We start from the raw sequence: 24,187 nt of genomic DNA, 5'->3' as shown, positions 1-24,187 counted from the left end.
GGGCGGCAACAAATGAAAGTTGACAGGAACAAACAGTCGGCAGTGGTCCTCGTTGTCGTCCTCCTTTCACATCTCCCATCTCCCATTCCCCATTGGACATTTCTTCAATTTTATTGCTGCAATTTGCCGGGAGGACCTCTCTGGATGAAGACATTGTTTCGATTCCCAAACTGTGATTTTTGTTGCACACCGGAAAAACTTTGGGGTTTGAAATATTCTTAAAAGGAGTCTAACAGTTTGCAGAATTTTATAGAATTGTAAAATTTTGTTGCTTAGTGTTGGACTTCTTTTTAAGGGATTTCAAAACGCTTAATAATACATTTTTGGCAACATATTTAACCAAATGAAGTTCTTAATAACCCATTTGCTGGTGCTATATTTCTCTCAGTGCATCCAGACCATTCTGTTATCTTTCATTTGCCAAACGCAACTGAAAAGGGTCCAATTTATGCCTCGGTCTCGGCTTTCCCTTTTCGTGTTGCTTTTGGTTCTGTTTCTGTTTCGATTTCGGTTTCGGTTCCTGGTTCCTGGCTCTTAGCTCCTGCTGCCTTGTATTGAGTAATTAAATTCCTAGGCTTGTTAATGCCCTGAGTAATCAGCGCCAGGATAAAAGGAGTCGAAGGAGTGGCCGAGTTCGGGGCATAACCAAATTTACAGTCGACTGCACGTAATGAGCACTTAATGAGTTCCTCGAACAGAGCTAAACTTCACGGCTGGACCGCTTAAGACCGTCTTGCATTTTTAATAGCCATAAATTAAACTTATTGCGGTATTATATGCGCGCATTTTTAGGGCTACTGAACTCAGCATAGCTTCCGAAATAATTATTGAACTGGAACATTACCCTATCTCTTAGCCCCAAAAGTATGCAAAAGATGCGTATTTTTTTCAATAATTAATTTCGATTTAAATCGTTTTCGATATTTTTCCAACGACTCTTTTTTTTAATTCTTGTAGTAAGTTTCAGTTTCATAATATCTGCAACTTTTAAAGTAGAATAAAAATAAGATACAAAATTATTGAATGAAAACATTAGTTTGTGAAGGGTATAATTACAAATTTACCCTAATAAATCAAATCAAATTTTCTAAAACTCCTTGTAAAATAAAATTATATGTAATTTATAGATAGAAATCGATCATTATATGATCATTAAATGTATTAAGATTTTTATATTGCCATTTTGAAAAGAGATCGCATTTTAAAATTTCAGAAACACTAGAAAATACTAGAAAAAAAAGAAAGGAAAGTACAAAAGTTCAAACAATACACAAATGTTTATACTATAAATATAAACAAAAGCGAATAACATCCTCAAAAATAGAACTGAAAATCAAAAATAGAATTACCTGCATTTTTGTTGTTGCTCTTGCAACAGCTGATTCCGCCAGTGTGACCGCCCGCCGTTTGGCTTGACTTGGCAACACTGCGCCGACGCGCTCTCTGGCCGCTCTCTCTTTGAAGGGGGCCTCCACCTCCACTCATTTCCAATTGGGAGAGCGGGCGAAGCAGTTGGGAAAGCAAAACGCGTGTAAACAGCAGGGAAAAATCATATTTTTGCCTTGTTTTTCCATCCGAAAACGAACATCTTGGCTAATTCGCAGAGGCAAGCGAAAAAAAGGAATAATGCGGAATAATGCGGAATGCAGAATGCTTAAAATAATGCAAGTAAATTGCTAAGCATATTCGTGTACGTGCAAGTGCCTCGCGGGCTGGTGTGTGTGTGCTGCGTCGTGTGTGTGTTTAGTGCTCAAAAAATATTGCTCAATGGCCCAAAAAAGAAGGAAAATTAAACAGCAATGAGCAGATAAAAGACAGCGTACGCAACGAAAACAATTTTCCAGCGCTGCGGATGGGAAAACATGTGAAAAGTGCGGAGAAAGTGCAGCGAAATGAAGTGAAAAGCAAATGCAAATAAATGTTTTTTTTTGCGCTCAATTTGAGTTTATTTTTGTGAAAGTCTTGTGCTCTCTCTTTCCCGACTCCTTCGGCTGTCACCATTTCTCTCCTCCGCATCTCTCTTCGTTACGCTAAGCAGACAACAAAAGCAAAGAGAGGTGAGTTTTTGTGTGTTTTTCTTTATCTGTTTATTAGAAAACGTTTCCCAGGAATTAGAGTCGAAATTCGTGTTAACGGGCGCCAATGCGTCATCGTTAACTTTATTAATATTATTATTTTTTAGAAAAAACAAGACTGCAATAAAAATCTCGGGCGTTGCGAAATTTGTTTCTTTTTATTTTGCTTCGTTTTGTTATTTCTTATTTGCTTTTATTTTCTCAATGGCCGCCGAGCTGGGCTCCAGCTGTGTTGGTGCGAAGCAGAGAGCGAGAGCTGAGAGAGCGCGTCAGCTGTGTTATTCAGTTTATTTAGCACTTTACTCCTAAAAAAAAATACAAGAATATAAATCGCAGAAAATAAGTCTTGTTTTCGAGGGCCTTGCAAGCTGCTAATTGATTTCTGCCGCCTTTCAAGTGTGTTAACATTAACAGCAGCCCGCCAAGCAAACAGAAAAGTTTTCGGCACTCGAATATTCGCCAAAAAGCCGTAAAGAATTCAATGTTTTCAAACAAAACGACTACTGCTGCTTTTCCTCTCTTCGAAAGGCGTTGCCAGATGGAATTACTAACTGTTTTGAAATTGGATTTGAAAAATTCGTTTTGGATTAAATAAATTTGAAAAATACTTAAACTGAAATTAAATAAGAAAAAAATAAAAAGAATAATACATTTATTTTTAATCAAGTCTCACAAATTCAATATCTGCATTTTAAAATATAAATTTGTCATTAAATAATTTTTGGGACATAATTGTGTGAACATTTAATTCATTATCACAACCCTTTGTCTGAGAAATCTAAAAATAAATAAAATCCCCTTATACGCGCTTTTATTCTCTTGATTTGCTATTTTCCATCGATTGTGCTTGTTGACATTGAATTGTTTGTGTGTCAAACAATCACTCGCTGTAATTACGCATGTGTTTCTGTTTGTTTATAAGCCGTATACGCTTTATACACTGTATCAGGGCTGACAAAGTGCAATAAATTCACTTGAACTCCCCGAGAAAAGCCAGCATCTCAGTTGATCCGTGTGCGTTTTCTATATTTAATTTGCTGATCATTTGTTGCTTATAACGCTATAATTAAATAAGAATATAAATGTTTCTGATGTTTAGTGTGCGATGAGCTTTGCGAATCGGGTGAGTGTATAGTTCGTTTGAATCATTCATTTAAATTTTAAGTGGATTTTCACAGAACCCTCGCGGGGGTGATGATTTTGATAATTTGCACAGGGGGGAATCCCTGAGATTTCAGATGTTTTTTTATAATTAAAACAAAGCTAATGTTTTTTTGCGCTACTTACTGAGAATTTTGCCAAGTGCTGGGAAACAAACAATCCGGTCCAAAAAGTCCCAGACAATTTCTGAGTAAAACTAGTTTCAGAACCCATAAACCATAAGTGCGCACGATCATATATAATTGGCGTGTCTGGCCGACTTTTCGACGCTCCATATGAGCACCTTGATCGAAATCGGAGGCAAAATAGTCATTGAACTTGTAATTTTAAGCTGTTAAGGTTTATTTTTAGTTAATTTTTTGTGGAATCGATGGGATCAGATTGTAAAGTAAATTAATATGGCTGAAAATATGGCTATGAGTCAGTTATAGAGAACATAATGCTTAAAACAAGAGAAAACGCAAACACAGTTAACTTATTTTTCAGGTCTTAAATATTATTATTGTAAACATCATCATTAAAAAATAGGAAAAATCTCATCGTGTAGCAGCAGATAATCCCCAAAGAAAGCTGGCTAGCTGCTTTGATTTGTTAATATTTATACACCCTTTCAGGGTATTATAATTTCAGTAATTTATAAAGTTTGATTAATGAAAATCGGACTACTATATCATATAGTTGCTCAGAATGGATTGGTTTTTAATGATCCAATTGCAAACGGCAAGGGAATACAAACTTCGGCGTGCCAAAGTTGGCTTTCTTTCTTGTTAGAACTAAATCCTAACAGGATTTTTCCATAACTCGCCTACCAAAAGCTTTAACACAATAGAATTCATTGGAATATACACAAAGTGCTGTGTGAAGCGTGTGCCTGGCGATCGAAACTCGTGCCTGCCAAGTATTTTATTTATTCAAAGCCTAAGCTTTTCGTAATAAAAAAAACCTTTTCATTGATTGATTGCCCCCCGACGGATTTGGCAATCACACTTCCACGCATGCGAGCAGTCTAAATAAAAAACAAAGCAAAATCCGAAGCAAAACCGAAGCGAAACCAAAACCAAAAGCAAACAAACAAAGCAAAACGGCAATTAACAATATTATCACTGGCAGACAGAATTTACATTTGATGTCGCCCCGAAGGCATTATAAATTTGCTTATCTAATCGCGAACAGAACCAAAACTCATTCCAGTCACAGCCCAGCTCAGGCCGAAGTCGTAAAGATTCTAAAGATTAAACTTTGTGCCTTTTGGCGAATATAACTAGCTATATGTATTTCGTTCCTGGTGAATCACACTTCGTACCCTGCACTGTCATTCAAATGCACTCTAAACACCTGCATAAACAGTAGGAATATTCGCTTTGTCTTACCAAGTAATCGGCAGAAAGTCACGACCTGCCATAATATTAGACTTAACACCGCCAGATCCCCCGATAACTTTCGATATTAAGTTGAAACGTGCCGAGCAAAGGGCCATTAATCAGCCTAACGAATTTGTTTACCTTAGAACAACAATCGCCATATCTGATCAACAAGAGGATTATTTGCAGTTCTTAAACTAAAACAACGTTAAATAAATATAATAGATATCGATAATTCTACTCAGTTAGCTTTAATCTTTGGGTAAATGGTCAATATCTTGTTTGAATTATTTTATTTATAAATATTCATTCATAAATTGAACAAGGCGTAAACCCGAAAAGCTAACAGCATAATAAATTCGTCGTTTAATTCTGATTTAAAATTCAAAAGTGAGCGGAATGGGAACAATGCTGATAGTATCAAACATGCGCGAATATTCATAATAAGTAGCAATATTAATCTCCTCGCCGGTGAGCTGTATATTTAACTTTAATCACGAACATTTGCCATACAATTTGAAAAGATTAAGCATTTGCGCGACCAGATCAAATAATGATTATTGAGCTGTCGGAGGAAGTCACAAACTATACTAAATTGCTACTTTACCCCCAGGCCAAGAGTATGGGCATTATATTACATAAGCATTTTATGACACTTTTAGAGCACATTTAGTCATCGATTCGACATTACTTTGTCCGTAGTTTATATTTATAGTCAGAGCGCTTATGTAAGTTTTGAACTGCACTCGGCAAGGGAAACCCAGCCGATTTTTATTGCTGCGATAACAGGAGGCAGTACGACAGTATCTCATGGCGAACGCCCCCAATAAAATGCAGTCGCTTTCAGACTGGTCCGATCTTTGATCTCCGGTCCCTGGTCTCCAGTCTCCAGTCACTGTCTGTATTTTTCTTTATTTCTGGGTCCGGCATCGCGATCTGAAGCGTGCACAGCCCATTAGCATATATATATGCACAACCATAATCGGATATATCTATTTTCTGGTATTGGTTTGCTTTTTATCTCAATCTCTAGCTATGCGGTCTCTGTTAAGGTCAGTTTAAAGCTATAAAAACCGATTTTATTCGGTTTCAAATAAACAAAATACTTTAAACTGTGGAAATATTTCTGTGGAAAATTACAAAACCAGTCGTTATGAAATATTTTAGAGACAATAAGTGCAATATTTTAATCATATTTTTGGTTCTATCTAGTAAATATAATATCAATGATATATACACATATTATATACATATATCGCTGCTTGTACTGATCAGCTTGGCTGAGTGAGAATATTGGATAATCCATAAATTTAGAAGGAAAATTCATAAAATTTGGTATAATATATAATATGGTCGCCACGTGTGGTTTGCTTATATTTTTGTTTTGATCGAAAAGTACAAAAAATTCATATTTTGAAGAACTAATATGTATTTAGATTGTTCCTAAGCTTCTTTATTTTCATTATATGTTTACATCAGGATTTGGTAAGCTTCATATTTGTTTTGATCTTTTAAAGCAAAGAAGAAGGGGGGACCCGGGTGTCCGGGTCTTGACAAAGAAATACTTGACACATCGTAAAGTTTCGAGACGGGTTGGAAAAACTCAGTCAGTGTGACAAGTTGGTAATAAAACGGCCAAGTCAACAGGTAGAACAGCGTCGCAAAGAAACCAAAACCGAAAGAGAGGAAACCGAGACAGAGACCGAAACAGGGGCAAAAGAAAAACTGACAGTTGGCCAAAAAGCCAGTCACTCAGTTGACCATATATTTTGTTTTTGGTTTTTTGCACGGACCCCAATGATAAGAGCTCCGGTTGGCCCCAGTTGAGTTGAGCGCGTTGAGTCTCTTGAGCTCTTTATGGAGAGCTCTTTAATTTCAGCTGGTCGTGCCTTTATTTTTGCTGAAACAGCAACAACAGAATTTGTAACCTCAGAGCGTTGTTGGTTGTCTATTTCGTGGCTTATTTTTCGGTTTAATGGTCAGACATGGCTGTGTTGTTTCTGTATTTCGTTAGTGCCTCAATGCGTGAGACGGTGAAAAACTGGTTTTTGGCCAAGTCAAGAGAATACCAAACAAAAATATACAAAAAGCAAAAAAAAAAAAAAAAAAAAGAGAACACACGTAAATAAATAAGCCGACACTTTTGACTTGCCAATGGGTTTTTGCAGTTTCAAAGTTTGTTCAGTTTTCTCGACTGAAGCTCCGAGAGTTTCATGTTTTGAATTTAAAATTTTTTGAAAATAAGTACATCAATTTTGGGAAAAACCTTAGGTGATAGAAGAGGCATGATTAAAAGACCTATTTTTCTAATACCAATTAAGGTTCCTAATTTTAAACGTTTTAGAACTATATCTGTATTTTTTACTTTAACTGAAATTTAATTTACTGTACCTTGCGGAATATAAGTATCAATAAAAGGAGTTCTCCCTCGAAATTACCTTTAAAATTATAGTAAAGTTTGAACTTGCCTATTCAAAAGTTATATTGTCCCCAGTAAACAAAGGGTCAACGTTAAGTATATTTTATTTACAAGTTAACACAAAATTATATGGTGCATTAACTTACAAAGTAACTATAACTATTATTTTCCTAGATATATGTATACATGGTTTATTTTAGAAAATATGAGTGTATTGTTAAGCTTTCCCAATTGTTTTTGCTGGGCAATAGACGAAGATCACATGAGTTGAAAACTAGATGCCAATTGTTTTAGCAATGGTTGTGTTTTATCTCAAATGTATGTACACATGTTTCATAGATTCTTTATTTTTTTATTCGCTTCCATTCTGATCTATGTAGGAATATATATAATTCTGACTCACACACCCTCACAGTTAAAAATATTACTTTTTAATCTATGCAAATATATAAAAGTTCTGCCCGATTATTTATGAGTTTTTCTATTTATCGTATTGGTTTTTTTGTTTAGTTTTTGCTTTGCCTTTTATTTATTGTTTTGCCATTTTACGTTTATTGAATTTGAATTTCTAATTATTTTCATTATTGCAAATATATTCTTGCATTTGTTTGTCTCTGTCGGCATCGCTCTATCCCTGTTGCACCCTTGTTGTGCTAATTGTATAATTGCAACGCCTGTTGGTTGCCGCGGTACCCCCGTGACCCCCACGATCGTTAACCCGTGTGGGTGTTATAATTTATTGCACTTTTCTGTTGGTTTGTGTTTTTTTCTATTAGCGCGACTTACATGACGTCTCTGTATTCATTCGCAGATGTAGGCATTATAATTCCCAGGGTCCAGCAAGTTAAGGGGGCTGATAATGGGAACGTGTGACGGCAGCGATTAGAGCGGTGAGGGGCCAAATGATTATTGTCTCGCTAATCAAAAATGCTGTAATACTTTGCGAGCCCTCCATTATCAGACGAAGCGAAGGTCACCTGCCGGAAATGGGCACTATTGAATGCGGTTGTAAAATAAAAAACTTTAAGAAAAGATAAGACCTCTTTGCATGCAGAACTAGTTCCCGTCTCACTCATTATTTCACGCTAATGAAGAACAACTTTATGGCCGACTTTTTAATAACTTCTTGTTATTATCTAAGACTTATCCAGCACAAGTCATTACTTATTTCCTCATCCATCTGTACTATGCAGGTAATTATGCGGCTGTGGCTGCTAACCTGTTCTGCTCCTCGTCTGCTCCGCGATCTCCCATATCTCACATTTCATTCCAGTTGAGTCGGGTATTCCGTTTGCATTGCCAGCGCTTCCTTATTGACCGGCGAACTTAGCTTCAGGCATAATTTAGGTGGCGTAGAAATATTTGTTTGCAGCGGAATTTGCATAGGTTAAAAAGTCGGGTTAAAGGTTAATGTTCTTTCACCTGAATGCATATATGTTTACCGTTTAAACAACAACGGATAATAAATCTTATCGTCATATCAGCTCGGGTCATAATTTAACGTTTATCACATTGTTCGCGCCATTGCCCTACCTCGAGGTAGAGATGGTCGACGATCATCATTAGCGTTTCGCCAAGCTTTGAGTTGGACGTGCTTTATATCGCTCTACATTTATTCAAAGTTTTCTTAGTGAAATCCTATTTATCAAAACCCAAATTTTTGGCAAGTGGTCGGTGTTTCCGTGAACTTCATAATCAATAAACAACCGGTCCTTTGTAAATAAAGTCTGTGACTTTATCGTCGTAAAACAATTTCGATTTTACAATTGCCTTGCCTTCCTATTCTTGTGCATTGTGTTTACCGCTTATCGCTGCATCGCCTTGTATTTGTTGTTGGCGCTAGCTAAATCAATAACACAAATTTCTTATTTTTTGGCGCTTAGATAAAAGCTTTTATTTGTGCGCTCTTCGCTTTCTGTTTTGATCGGTCTGTTCGCCGCGAAACTTAAACAATTTTTTTTTTTTTCAAAAAACAATTGTATAATTTGTTTTGATCGGCCATCTCGTCGCGCAAATAAATTAATCCAATTCGTAATTTACTTGGATAAAGTATTTTTTTATTCCAATAATGGCTACGTGTTGTTTCCCTAAGTGCCCGAACGGCCAAAAAATTTCTTCGCGGCATGTCACTGTCTACTGCTGGCTCTGTGATAATATCGCCCACATTGGATGCGCCGATCTGGGGCAAAATGGATCGCGTATCACCGACCGCATTCGCGAAAATCCTGGATTGGACTGGACGTGCCCGAGCTGCCTGCATATCAAATCCGATATGCGGGTCTTCATGAGGCAGACTCACCTGGAGTTTCAGTCGTTGGCGGCCGGCTTTAAGGAGTTGTCAACTCGCTTCCAGAAGGCGGAACACCATTTCAAGTCGCTTAAACTGCTAAGTGACCCCGTAAACAAAAACAAGAGCAACCTGTCTGAAAAGTTCTTATCTCTTCCAGACCCTGAATGCCCCCTTATGCAGTTCACCCCACGTGCCAAGCCTGCAGCCGTGGATAACGGCTCTGGGGATGATGCATCATCGATCACAACTTCTATGGTTGAAGATCTTGTCAGGCCGTTGGATCAGCAGCCTGTCAACGTTGTCCAGGCGTCCACGTTGCACGCTGCTGCCTCTGCTGAAGTTGCTGCACCAGTCCCCATTCTCGGAGGGGGCGAAGCCACCATGCTCCCGGTTCAGCAGCCTGTCTACACCGATCAGGCATCCACGTCGCGTGCTGCTGCCATCAACGACGCGTCGGTGGTGTCAAATCCCAACCCAGTGGCTCCCCCGGTGGTCACTATCTCGGTGCCGGCCGTTACCAGAAGCGGCCCCCAACAGTCGACAATTTCTGGCGTTGCCAAACGCGGACCGGTGCCTTTGGCTGGTGTTGCTCCGAAAAAACAGATATTTGTTTCCCGCCTCAATCCAGATGCTTCTGAGGGCGACGTTAAGACCCACTTGAGCAGCAAATTGAATGTTTCTGTTACTGAATTTAGTGTCTCCAAATTCAATTTTAAGGAAAGACGTGATATATCTTCGTTTAAAATTACAATTTCTGACCAACTATTTTCTAAGGCTCTTGATCCTTCTGTGTGGCCTAAGCATGCAATTGTTCATGAATTCGAACACAAAAGTACTCCTCGTGCTCGCGGGCTTCAAACTCCCTCAACTAGGCCTCCAAAAAACTAATAGACTCTTTTGTTCTTCACTATCAGAATGTTCGTAGTTTACTTGGCAAGCTCAGTAGGCTGCACGTCAATAGTGTCTCTTTCGATGCCAATGTTATTGTCTTTACAGAAACATGGCTCAACTCCTCTGTGTCTGACTCTGAGATTTTTTCAGGGAACTATGCCATCTTTAGACGTGATCGTCCTATACGGACAGGCGGTGGTGTTCTCATTGCGGTTAAATCCGATCTGGTTTCCAATATCATTTCTAAAACTGACACTGATATAGAGTTTGTGGCGGTTCGCATCCAGGTTTACGATTATTCTATCTACGTTTCATGCTCGTATATTCCACCTAGGTCTGACACTGATATTTATATGCAGCATTTATCCTTAATTCAAGAAATTCATTCTTCCCTTGGTATTAATGACCACCTTATCGTCACGGGTGATTTTAATCTACCCTCCATTTCCTGGATGCCCTTACCTGATTCAAATGTTCTTGTTCCCACCTCACCCCACGATTTAATTCATGGTCTCATTGACCATTCATTGGGACAATTAAATTTTGTTAGAAACTGCAGTAATAACGTCTTAGACCTCATCTTTGTCTCTGAGTTTGCCAATGCCTACGTCACTAGAATTGACCCTCTTTCTAGTCCTGAGGACGCTTATCATCCCACTTTGGAGCTAACCCTCGAAGCCTCCACACCATTATTATTGTGTCCGGAAGCTGAGCCTGCAACGTTTCGTTGCTTTCGAAAAGCTAAGTTTACAGAAATGAACCACCACTTATCCTTAACGGATTGGACTTTCTTGAACTCCACAGAGGATCCCTCAGACATCGTTAAGCGTTTCTATGAAATAATGTACTCAGTTTTCGACATGTATGTCCCTTCATTTCCCTCACCAGAAGTTTCTCATAAGCCCCCTTGGTTTTCTCGTCGGCTTTCATATCTAAAAAATCTGAAATCCAGACTGTTTAAAAAGTATAGCAAATCTGGTCTTCAAGTCGACCATTCGAGATATTTAACTGCTCGTACAAATTTCCTAGCACACAATTCTGAATGCTACAGAAACCACTTAAATCGGTGCAAAATTGAGTTTCAGGCTAACCCGAAGCAATTTTACGCTTTTGTAAACTCGAAACGGAAATCTCAACAATTTCCTTCATGTCTTCATTTCGATAATGCCTCCGCTTCCAATGAGCCTGATATCGCGAACCTGTTCGCAAAGTTCTTCCAGACTACATACTCACAAACTAATTTCGATAATAACTCAGAGTATTCTTTTCCACTCCCGCATTCCAATTGCATTTTTATGCCTGTAATCAGCGAAGATGATGTTCTTCATAATCTTAGAACAATCAAACTTTCCTTTTCCTCTGGTCCAGATCTTGTACCTAGCTGTGTTCTGAGAAATTGTGCCAGCTCATTATGTAGACCATTGTCTAGACTTTTTCAGTTATCACTTCAGCATTCGTTTTTCCCCAAAGTTTGGAAAGAATCGTTTATCATTCCGCTTCACAAAAAGGGCAGTAAATCTAATATTGAGCACTATAGAGGTATTGCAAAACTTAGTGCGATTCCCAAATTATTCGAATTTCTAATTACTACTCAGCTTCAGCACCAATGTAGCTCAATAATGTCCCCCTCACAGCATGGCTTCATGAAACGTAAATCAACGTCTACAAATCTCCTTGAGTTCGTTGCTGTCATTAGAAACGCATTTAAAAATAACACCCAAACCGATGTTATCTTTACAGATTTCAGCAAAGCTTTCGATTCGGTGAATCATCAATTACTGCTGAAGAAACTTTGTCTGTTGGGTTTTCCGGTTACGTTGATCAAGTGGATTTCTACATATTTGTCGAACCGTACTCAAAGAGTTGCATTCAAGGGTTCATTCTCAAACCTTGTTCACGTGACTTCTGGCGTTCCTCAAGGGAGCCACCTCGGTCCTCTTCTATTTGGCATTTTTATAAATGATCTGCCCCAAGTTATTCTCCACTCTTACGTCTTGATGTATGCTGATGACGTAAAACTATGTTTGCCTCTTGTGAATCCTGACTCTGCTCAGCTCTTGCAAGCTGATTTAAACAACATGATGTCCTGGTGCACTCACAATTTATTGTTTCTCAACAACTCCAAATGTAAATACATGTCGTTTTACCGCAGAAATTGTTTCCAGGCTAACTATTCCTTAGGCACGAGTGTTCTTGAACGTATCCACTCTGTAACGGATCTTGGTGTTCTATTTACCCACAACTTGAGCTTCACCGATCACATCGGTATAATTGTTGGTAAAGCAAAGGGAGTTTTTGCTTTCGTAAAACGATGGTCTAAGGAATTCGATGATCCCTACACTACAAAACTTTTATATATATCCCTGGTTCGGCCCATACTCGAATATTGTTCGTGCGTATGGTCCCCTCAATATGCAAAGTATCAGGATCTTATCGAATCGGTACAGAAACAATTCCTTTTGTTCGCTCTTCGGGGTTTAGACTGGGACCCTCATCGCCACCTTCCTCCGTATGCCGACAGACTACGCCTTCTGGACCTGCCCTCTCTTAAGGATCGTCGTACCTGCCATGGCGTGATGTTCCTGCATAAATTAATAAATGGATATATTTTTTCCAGTAATCTTCTTAAGCAAATACGCTTTTCAGTTCCTTCTAGGCCATCACGTTACTTTCGGCCTATAGCTTTGGATATTTGTAAAACTAATTTCGAGGCACACGATCCTTTTCGCGTTTTATGTTCGCTTTACAACGACATGTACTCTCTTTTATATTTTGAAATGTCATTAGACTTTAACAAAAATAATATTTTAAGACACCTATCCTTGCCTCTGACCACCTGATGTGAGTCGGAGCATATCATTAAAAAACACTCCTTATCCGGTCTGAGGTAAGGATATGGATTCAAAATGGCAGATATTTGCTATTCTTAATAAATAAATAAAATAAATAAATAAATAAAATAATAAGTGTACTGAAAGCGATGTTTTCTTACATTTTGATTGCATAAGTAATACTTATAGCACTGATTTTAATGAATTTTAATCAACAGTTATTGATATATCAGCCTGTCAGATATTATGAAGCTAAAAATCTGTATTTTATACACTTCTAGTAGTTGAATATTTATAAAGTTACGCCAGCTTGCACGGAAGTTGTGTCAATGTTTTTAATTTAGATATTATTATTATTTTGTTATATTACTTATGCATATAATATAGTCTAATTTAAATGATTGCTTAACAACCATTTATTTTATTTAAATATGTGGTTAAGGTATAGTGATCTTTTTGTTATTTATATATTTATATATTTAATATTTTTATAACAAATATTAAAGAATTTCCTTATCGATTTACGTATGTAATATCGGACATTTCCCTTTAAAGAGTCCGTGGATACTGTATCTAAATGATGTGCAGACACATGTTTCTTTTATAATGCAAATATTATCGATACCAAATAACGGTGTTTACTAATCGATATACAAACCCTTTATATCTTTAAAGTGTGTATGGATACAACAATCTTCGGTTTAAACGTTTTCTTATCGATATACATACAATGAAATGGACAGTTTCCCTTTCGGCATTTTCTTATTCATTTATTTCCATAAAAAAAATTAAGTTTAGATAGAAAATATCGACATAGGAAATATCGACATTGATATACCTATCCTTGTTTGTTTTTTATATATACTGTACCTTAACGATCTGCCTGCAGTTCCATTAAGCTAAGGTTTTAACTGACCTTCTGCTCCTCCCCAGAACTCCTCTCGGTCGGAAGAAGTTGAACAAAAGTGACTGCCAATTGCCGTCCATTTATCATCATATTTCTTGCGTTTACCGCACACATTTCACCATTCGGACGTGTCGTGTTGGCCTGGCCAGAAAAAGAGTCTGTTACTGTTATTTGGACTGCTACTGGCATTGGGCTTATGACCCACATTCGGACGGACGAACCGACAGAGGCAGCCCGGCCATTCCTCATTTCCCATTTCTCATTTTACATTTCACATTTCACAATTTCGTTTAGTTTCGTTTCTCGGCGCAAATTCAAACAAATGCATTTTTGCGGCACTTGGCCAACTTTTTGTGTTTGTGGCCGAAAGTGAATGTGTGCGTGTGTACCGAGTATCTTGTATCTGCTGGCGAAAAGAAAGCCGTTTCCTTGGCTTACTTGGCTTTCACTCGCATCACGTTTTTCCTGCCTAACCAAGCAAACCGACTCTCAGTTGCAGTTGTGTGGGCCCGCTTGGCCCCGCCTTCCTTTTTTCTTTATTGCAGCCTTTCTTGACTTTTTTTTGTGTAGTCCCCACCGCGGGTTGAACCGAACTCCTCCTCCGTTTTCAGCTTTATTGCTCTCCTCATGCCATTGCCCAGATGCTGTAAATATTTTCATAAGCACGCACTTCGCTCACCCTCTGCTTCCCCGCTTATTATACAGGTCTCTCCCATAAACCTTCTCAGTCCGGATGAAATCCGCTTTTAAGGGCCTTGCCTTACGCGGTACTCTTTTAAGAGGGAGGTGCAATTTATTGCCACGAAAACAAGGAAGTGGGATTCGTTATGTGGACAGCACTTTATATTCCATTTATCTGCAGATTCTTAATTTCAATAAAGCATCGTACCCGGCAATTATGAAGTGAAATATGTGATTAATGCTACTTCATCTCCAAAGTCTATGATCAGAATTTAGAACCCTATTAAAGATGATCGCTGCAATGACTTCCTAAAAATGTGCAATTAAGGCAGTAATGACTATTCTATCGGATAGTTAAGAGCCCAATTCAAGGTTGAATTATATTTGTATTCTTAAATCTTGTTTTTAAAACAGAGAGTCTTTAGTACAAGCTCGAATATGAGCAAGTTCAGGATTCTTTCCTTGAATTACTGATTATAAATTACGATTTAAACTTAAGAACACAACGAAGTACGCGTGCATTTTGTCTTTGACATTGGAACTGGGATGTGCTGATAAGAAATAATAATAATAAAAACTGATAGCTAAAGAGGAACGGAACTGACCGAAACATGCATTGAGCTTAAGGTCAGGGTCACAAGTTTATAATAAAAAAAAAGAAACGATTACTTTCAATAACAGCACCAGTTGGTTTCAATTAATTATAAACTCGAGTGTCTGTGCTTTGAAAAATAATCAAAAATTTCCCATTGACGTATCATTCATTCCGTAGAGTCCTACACTCTCGAGTTATTTATTCAATTCTCAGCTGCAACTCGTTTGCAACTCTAATGAACTGCTCAAATTGCATCGCATCGAGTAATTTGCATAATTATTACAAGCTCTGTGTAGCATGTCAAAAATCCTTCAATAAATTTTCCACTCCTCCACACTCAGTGGGATTATTACCATTTATTTCTATTCTATTAGTGGGGCATTTTGAATAAATTCACTAATGGCTCTCCAAAGCCTTTTTAATTTATACACATACTTTGTTGTTAATTTTCTCGCCCACTTTTATCATTGCGATTTATATTTCAGTTCAATAAAAACAATTGAATCGCAGTATTATTGAAACATATTTACACGATTTGAGCTCTTAACATTGTTCAGAGCCATAATTGAAGATGCAAATCACGATTATACAAAAAAGTTAATTTATTTTGGCTTCAACGATAAAATATTTAATTGTATTACTTTGTGCATTTGTGCTGCGAGTTGGATAAATTAAAAGAGAGAGAGAGAGAGAGAGAGAGTCGCGCCAAATGAAATTAAGGGGAATATGTCATGTATATAAATTAAATGTTTAATAGAAAAAACAATTAAAATGAACAAATAATGTACATTTTTGAGAATAATTAACCAAAACACAATAACAGTGCATTCCTTAACAAATAATGAAATATATAGTGACGGAAAATTTAAGTTTATAGAATCTGTATCGATATTTGAAGTGAAGCCGATGTGTAAATCGATAGTTTTATTAGCATAAACAATTGAATCTGTAAAATTATTAAGTCATGTAAATTTGTGCTAAATTAAGAAAGTCTTATTTTAAACATGGATGGAAAATTTATGTTTATCGTTGTGTTATGGGTCCCATAATGTGTTTGGTATATAGGATCGTTCGTATAATGCTAAACATGGATTATTGTTGGAAATAAATATACATGTTAACATAATATTTCGATTATTTTTCAATATTTAAACGATAAGTTCTATATTTATCGATATATCATGTAAAGCTTTTCTTATCGATATACATACATACTGTTGAAATTGGAGAATAATAGAACTTATTTTAACTTTCAACATGTTCTTTAATGTGTTTGCAATATTGAACCTACACCGGAAAATTAAGAAATGTTTCTAAATTTAAAATACATCTAAAAATTTATTTTCACCAATCAATATTCCTAGAAATCCCTTGTTAAATATATATATTATTCAGCTTAACTTGGAAACCTACGAACCTCACTCCGCCGTCGCCCATCCAAACTCTAAATCAATTTGCAACTTAGACCTGTTTCAAAGGGCCAAGTCTCCAGCGAGGCCGACACTCATGGTTATTCAATTGGCTTTTGCCAAAAGTCAACGTCATTCCCCTCGCCCTTTCACACTGCCGAGGCAGCCTTCCCCCGTCACCAGGCCCTTCGCTAACCCCTTCGCCATGGAGCGGAGTCAACAGAAATGCTTCATTAATTGCTGCACACAATGGCGCTGCTGAGGAGGAGCGGCTGAGCCGGAGCCGGAGACAGAGTCCACGGGCAAGCGTTCCCCGGGCTGCGCTTAATTTGCTGCCTGCTGCGACGTCGCCTTGTCGGAGTTATAAATATGCAATTATGTGCTCGGGCCAAACAACATTGTGCTCGACATACCCGAAAGAAGAAACTTTTAGCTGCCTCCCAGCTATCAGCATAATATCCCGCTCCCGCCGTTTAGTCTTTGGACTGCACTCTCGAAAACATCTTTTGAGATTTTCATAATTTTTAAACTATTAAATATTCCCTATATTGTTAGAATTCCAAAATAGCCAAGACGACCTTTAAGGTAACCTTTAATTCAATTCAAATTGCTAATTTATTGTTAGAAACCATATTAATTAATTACAGTTTAAGTCTAAATAATCTTTTTCGCTTATAATTTTCCCATAAATATAGAATCTATAAAGTTTCTTAGGCTTCACAATTGAATTATTAATGAAATACTTAAAAGCAACTGGTTTCTCATTCTTGTGAAATCCCATAATCTCTTGCAATTCAAATGAAATATTCCAGAGAATAAAAATATTTAATATTAAAGATGTTTCAATATTTCAAATAATTAATAGTCTATATTCTTTGAGGTATTTTTCTCAGTGTACTTTCAGTGCCCCTTCCTTCACTTCCGCTACTTCGGTGCTGAGATCGCGGCCGGCATAAACAAATCTTGTTACACAAAGCTTTTTAAATATTTCATGGATGCGCTCGTAAAGTGCAGCGCGAGTGAAATTGGAAAATGGGGAAAATGTAGGTGGGAAGGGTCGTCTTATGAAGGTCTCAAAAGGGGAGGGCTGGGTGTGAGGCTGGCAGTGGCCAAAGTTTATTAGGCAAAACCATCGAGCTGAGCCTGCAGCCCGTGGGATGGGGTGAGTGCAACTAATTAAACAGCTGGCAGCCAGGATCTCCTTTCCTTTCTCCTCAAATATCCCCGTTTGGAACCGTTTCCGGGGAACTTTTTAACGCGCTTATCTCTGGGAGCCTGGTCCCCTCTGTTTTAAGATCGGGAGAAAACGGAGGGGTCTCTGGTTTCTGTTTGCTTAACAAGTTTGCCCATAAACTTTTGCCAAACTGCCACATGGCTCTCCTCCTCCTTGATTCCATTCCCTTTTTTGCTCCTGGAATTCCCACACACAACTTTAGCTTTTGTCTGGATGAAATTTTTATTCGGTTTCGCTTCTTTGTTGCACTATACGAAACATTTTTGTGGCTGCTTTGAACGGGCCTTTTAATCCAGTAAGGAAATTTAAATGGAAATATTACAACAAACAGGTTTTCCGAAATGGAAATGGCATTCCTCTGTCCAAGAACCACGTAGTTAATGTTCTAAAAATAGGTCTCAAGCTATCATAAATACATCATAAGCTCTCTCAATGGAAATTTTCTAACCTCAGGCTTATAACCACAATAATTAGGGTATTTCCAGCTCCGGTTTCATTTGTATTTTGTAAGTTTTTGCCCCTGGCTGTGACTTCAATTGCTGCCATAAACTCTTCCCCTCCGCCCGCCCTTTCTGGCCTTTCTCCTTTCTTTTACTTGAGGAGGAGAATGCAATGAAGTGAAGCAAGCCAGAAAACAAAACGCTTTTTTCTCGGCATTTCCTTTGTGTGTGCTTGTGCTGGTGGACTCTTTTGTTTTGGTCTCTGCACGTGAGAGCGGGTTTGGTTTTTTGTACTCCTTGCCGCAGCAGCATCCTCATCGTTTCGCGCTGTTCCCCACCCCCACCGCCTTTTCACATTTCCCCGGGTGCGGTGGCAGGTTTTTCCTTGGGTGAATGCACTTTATGGGACTTGCGGTGTCCGTTATTGTTACAGTTGCCTCTGTTTTCGTTATTTTTGCACAAGGAAGCGGCTCCTCCCCAGCTGAACCCGACTGCCCGAGTACTCTGACTTATGACTGCCACGCTGAATGCCCGAAAGTCTGAATGCCGGTAAGACTGAATGACTGAATGACTGACTGTCTGAATGACTGACTGTCTGAACGAGTGAATGACTGAATGGCCGACGGAGCGGATGAGCAAATAAATGCTCGAGAGCCGGTCTGACGGGCGCGTGCTCATAAAATGTGTAGGAATTTGTGCCGTGCACTTGAAATAAATAATAAAAATTAATAAAATAAAATTTTTACTAAAGAATAGTTCGATAGAAATATGAAATAAATAAGATCTTTAGACGTATTGTAATTTATATATTTCCCCAGGTTATTTATAATACTTCCTCTAAAATAATTTTTCTCAGTGTTTATGACTGTATTCACTGGCCCTCCCCTCGCCCCCTGCTGACCTTCGCCCCTTTGCTTGTGCAATTACATTTCGCGAAATGCAAAACATTTAACTCAATTTTTGCGGTTAGGCGAGGCGATCGTTAAGATGCGCCTGCCTCCTCTTCTCTCCCCAAAAAAACAACTCAACTGCGCCTCAATCAGGCGGAACTGTAACGGATTTTGTGGCCCGTCGTAAATGTGCTTTCCAAAATCCGAAAAGAACACAGAGGGATGAGAGTGGGGGTGTCGTGGGGTGCCGCACGGATCATAAACAATTCAATGCCTCGAGTGCAACGACGCAATGACCCCACTCGACGGAGCACCCCACTCACCCCAGAGCACATTACAAAAAATTTTACAAATCTGTTGACAGTTTTCGAGGCGCAAATAATATTTTTTTACCCAGACAGTTGTTTGTGATCTGTACACGGAAAGAAATTTGGGATAATAATAATAAAAAATACATATACTTTAATTAGTCACGTTTTACCCGCATTGTTATGACTGAGATTTAAGTAATTTCATTATCAGGTTTTATAGAGATCGAAATTATTATTATTATTATTAAAAAATTATATATTATATAGGTTTGTTTTTCTTTCTGTGCATATAGAAAGTAGGTGGCTGCTTGAAGGAAACTAAAGGGAGGTAGTTTTGAGTTGGGCAAGACGCGTGTCCGGAATTTTAGATGAATATCACGCAAAAGCCCTGTCGAAATATTCTAATCAATGCCTTACCACATTCATAGTTAAGCAAAAAATATAAAAAATAAAATACATACATACAAAATAATAAACCAAAAATGTAAATAGGAAAGCAATTGAAAAAATGACTTCTGCTTTTAGAGTTTTCAAAAGTCTTAGTCAATTTTAGATTTTTACATTCGTGACGCACTGTATTGTTAAATACACACATTGAATGGGCCATGAAATTTGAAGTTTTTTATTTATGTCTGAATAGTTGCACAAATATTGACACTAGAAGCGGCCTTACCCGCCCCCTAAATGCGCATAATAACCAAATTGTAAAGCCAACTTTGCATATATGCACAATAGACAACAACTAAGCATCAATTTATTTTTCTAGTCTTGGGTCATTACTATGTTAATATGCATTTACCCCACTTTGGGTAATTTTTAATGGCCAGAAAGTCCATCTGTGGCGGGTCTTTATACCATATTTAATTTTCATTCTCCACTTGGACACGCAAATTGATAAGAGTTGTTGGCCATAAAGGAATAAACTTTCGGAGCTGCGTACTTGCACTTGCTCTTGGGGGTTGAATGCACTGCATTCACTTTAGATAAGCTGGGGATAATGGGTTAATGAGGAGTGGGAAGCCCGTAAAGGGCCAGGAGAATGGGAAGCTCTTGAGCCTAAGCTTTCGTTAAATTTAAAAATCATACTCCTCTCTAGGTTCAAGACTTGTATCTCTAATTAACAAAGAAAGAACATTTCGGGAACTTTGTCCAGTTCCTTTGACTTTATTTCTCTTTGACATATTATTTTTCCCACCCGAGACCAGTGACAAAAATTAAACACAACTTTCCCTTTGAAGTCAATTAAATATTTCAAATACATAAAAATAATATCAAGCAAGCTGCAGTGCTTATAAATCTTTGTATTCGTGGGAGAGAGGCTGCCCCTGACTTTGAACTTGAATGTTGGAATAAATTTAGACATTTGTTGTTGTTTTTTATTTATTTATTTGTATGCCAATCACAGCACACACTTTGGGCACAATGCCTGGCGATTGTTGTGTGTTGTTTCTTTTTTCGCCTTTTGATTTTGCCAGTTTTTCGTGTGTAATTTAAATTTATTTTACAAGCCGCCTCGCTAATGAAGTCATCGAAGCGAATCGTCGTGTTGCGTAAGTCTAGACGTAGCTCCATAGGGTGGTGGCGATTGCCCGAGGATTTTGGGGGTTACGAGGGGAAGGAGAAGGCCATCAAACAGCATAACAAACACGAACATTAAAGCATTTTCAGCTGAGTCACTTCCAGATAGAAAGATTCAATATACTACTATATTGGGTCTCTTTCAGATGTCTGTCGAAATGTGCTACTAACTCATAGACTTTACAACCAAGCAGCAGCCAAATGACTTTCTATTTTAACGATATTATATTTTGGGAGTTCCAAACCAGATTGTGGTTTAGGGCAGAGTACAGTGAAATGTCATACAATAATGATTTAATTTCAAGGCTGCACTTAAGATAATTATTCTAGAAGCTTTTCCGTTACTTTTAAAACTCATAAAATAGTTTCTGTTCTGGAATAAGTTTAAAACAAGTTTGTTTACAGACTTATAGAACCACATTTCTTATCAACTTTAATTTAATAACCAAAGCAAATGCATACAAACTAAATAAGTTATCAAGCGAAACTGGTTGTAAAACAATATGCCCCATCATCATTTTATAACCAGAACAAATAGTTGACAAGTAAAATAAGTTATCAAGCTGACAATAACTTTGATTTTGTGGAGTGTTTTTGCAAAAGGGTCTTCTATTTTAATTGCCAACCGATGGCAGCTCCTTATCTTTTGAGGTCTATAAAAAAAAGGTCGTTAATCTATATAGGAACATGATTTTATCACTGTGTTTTCCCAACTGTTTCCAGACAATGATGTTTTTATCGTTGATTGACTGCGATGATCGTCAAGTGATTCATTCAGCGATTATATGCGATTTTAGGTCTTTGTTCTGGATTGGTGATTCAGTTTTCGGCATAGCTACTCCTTTGTTGCCCAATCCGATTCACGATCCAGTGAACTTTTAGCTGAAATCGCTGGAAATTCTATTTTTCCAAGGGTGCAATATCCATTGGGCAACACTCGTCAGACAATTAATAATTCAATGCTGCACCGTTGCATTCGGCATGCAGCTCAAGTAGACAATAACTCAATTAGGAACAGAAAATAATTTACAGACCAACAAAAACGAATAGCGAACAAAGTGTGCAAACTGCAGGGGAATGAATTGCATTGAACGCCCATTGGGGCGTCAATTGCACAATAATTGAGTCGAGACTTGTCGCTGGGCCTTTGCAAATTGCATTTTGTTTATGCTGCCATCGAGGTTTTCGATAGATGCATATATTTATATATACATCTATATCTATATGCCATATTGGGCACTGCAATTGCAGTCGTCCAAACAATCACAAATGTATTTTTAGTCCGTTTGCCGTGCGTAACTTGGTCAAAGCTAAAATGGTTGGCAAATCAGAAATGAAAAACCGGGCTGAGGTTGCGATTTAACAGAGAAGACCTCGAAATCACTTGGTCGGAATGTAGCACATTTTTTGTTGTACTAATTTATTTGTTTATTTTTGCTTGAATTTTACAATTCCCCATTTGTGGCGGCATATTTTTTTCTTTTTTTTTTCGTAATCAGCACCCAAACAAAGTCTTTCCGCTTTGGCCAGCAGCCAAAATTGTAAATTCTTAAACATTAATCGATGATGTGCCCGCAAATGCTGTGGCACCCACTAAAACCCAGAAATAAGCGTAAATTGTTGAATTATTTATGGAAAAAACACACGTTCAAAAAAATTAACGAGAAAACGCAAATAAATGCATGTTGGATAAGGAAAATATCAGTTGCGGAACAAGAATTTTAATGCCATGAATCATTTCAAGAGTAAATACAATTTACGAAGCATTTAAGCAGTTTATTTTGTTTATTGTTTACTTATTTTGTTCTTATGGTCTTGAGAAAATTGTATTTATTCTGTTTCTGGTTTCTGAGAAAAGGTAGTTTTAAAACTGATTTATAAATAAATATAAATATTTTATAATAATTTATTCAAGTTCTGGTAGGTTAAAGATTTAAATGATGAAAAATAAATCAAAAACAAATTTAAGAACCCAAAATAAAGGCTTAATTTCCTCATAGTCAATATATGAAAACATCTGATAACATAAAAAAAATGTATGCACATTACAAATGCAAAAATTGAATCACAAAGCGGTGAAGCCAAATAAATATTAAATCATTAAAATATCTGCAAACCAGGAATCAGTAAACATTGTTCTGAACAAAGCCGCAACTGAATTATTAATGTGGTCGAAAAACAGTTAATCCGTGTTCTTAAAATCCCATTCGAGTTTGAATTTAATGTCAATTGTGTTAAATGAAAACTGTTTACTTGGCCAGCAGCCACCACATGCTGAAAAATGTCCGGTTCAGTGGAAATTTCTGTTTATTATTGCAACTTTTTTGCTGTGATTTTACGATACAATATTATTGTTGATGCTGGGGATATGGAAATGGAGAAGGAGATTGGGCGGAAAGCAATTCATTTTCCATATTTATCTTTCGCCTGATGAGCCGCCAGTCATTAATTCTGTAAATTGCTACTACTACACCCGAAACCCCGAAACTCTCAACTAGACTGAACTCAGAAGAAACGAACTCAGCTCCGAGACCGTAATCACTCACAATTTGTGCGGCAGTTTGCGCAACTCAGGCGATCAGCTCAAGTGTTTCCATTTGCGACCGGATTGCAATTGCATCAACATCAATCAGAGTTGCTGTTTGCTTTAGCTATTTCTGCTTCTGCTAATGTGACTTGTCACCCACACTTTCCCTGGAAATGACTCTGCTTCTAGCCATATGTATGCTTACTTCTTTTTAAACAGTTTACTAACCAAAACACATTTTTCTCTTGACTCATTTCAGGTAAGCTTCTGCACCTTCGCTAGCCCTTTTGTGAACACTTCATGCATGTATTACGTATTGCCAGCTGGGTAAGGCGGTGTATATATATAGTTTAGTTTGCATAAATATAACATTCAATTTGCATTTGGCTTACAACTGTCCAGATCAAGGTAATAATAGTGATTGAAACTGAATTATTTTAGTTAAACTATTAAGCTCCTTATAAATCGTATCTAATTAGGGGGCTTAATGCGGTAATGAAAGCTTCAAATTATCCAAGCTAAGCATTTCGTTTACAATTTATTCCAGCCACTTGACCCGTCCCCCCCGAAGAAGGCTTATATTTTCT

The 24,187-nt window shown here is 37.6% G+C and overlaps 1 protein-coding gene across 1 annotated transcript in view; it reads left to right on the top strand.

Annotated features, from left to right (window-relative positions):
• The first annotated feature begins 1,503 nt into the window (after nucleotides 1–1,503).
• Nucleotides 1,504–24,187, top strand: part of LOC108078519 (uncharacterized) — a 54,529-nt gene continuing 31,845 nt past the window's right edge. Inside the window, exon 1 of the mRNA XM_017172424.1 lies at nucleotides 1,504–2,057. The gene's annotated coding sequence lies outside the window, so the exon portion shown is untranslated. The remainder of the gene's footprint in view (nucleotides 2,058–24,187) is intronic.

The sequence above is a fragment of the Drosophila kikkawai genome, chromosome 2L (genome assembly GCF_030179895.1).
Source record: "Drosophila kikkawai strain 14028-0561.14 chromosome 2L, DkikHiC1v2, whole genome shotgun sequence".
NCBI lineage: Eukaryota > Metazoa > Arthropoda > Insecta > Diptera > Drosophilidae > Drosophila > Drosophila kikkawai.
The sequence above is the reverse complement of the archived record's forward strand: the minus strand, read 5'-3'. Positions and strand labels throughout refer to the sequence as shown.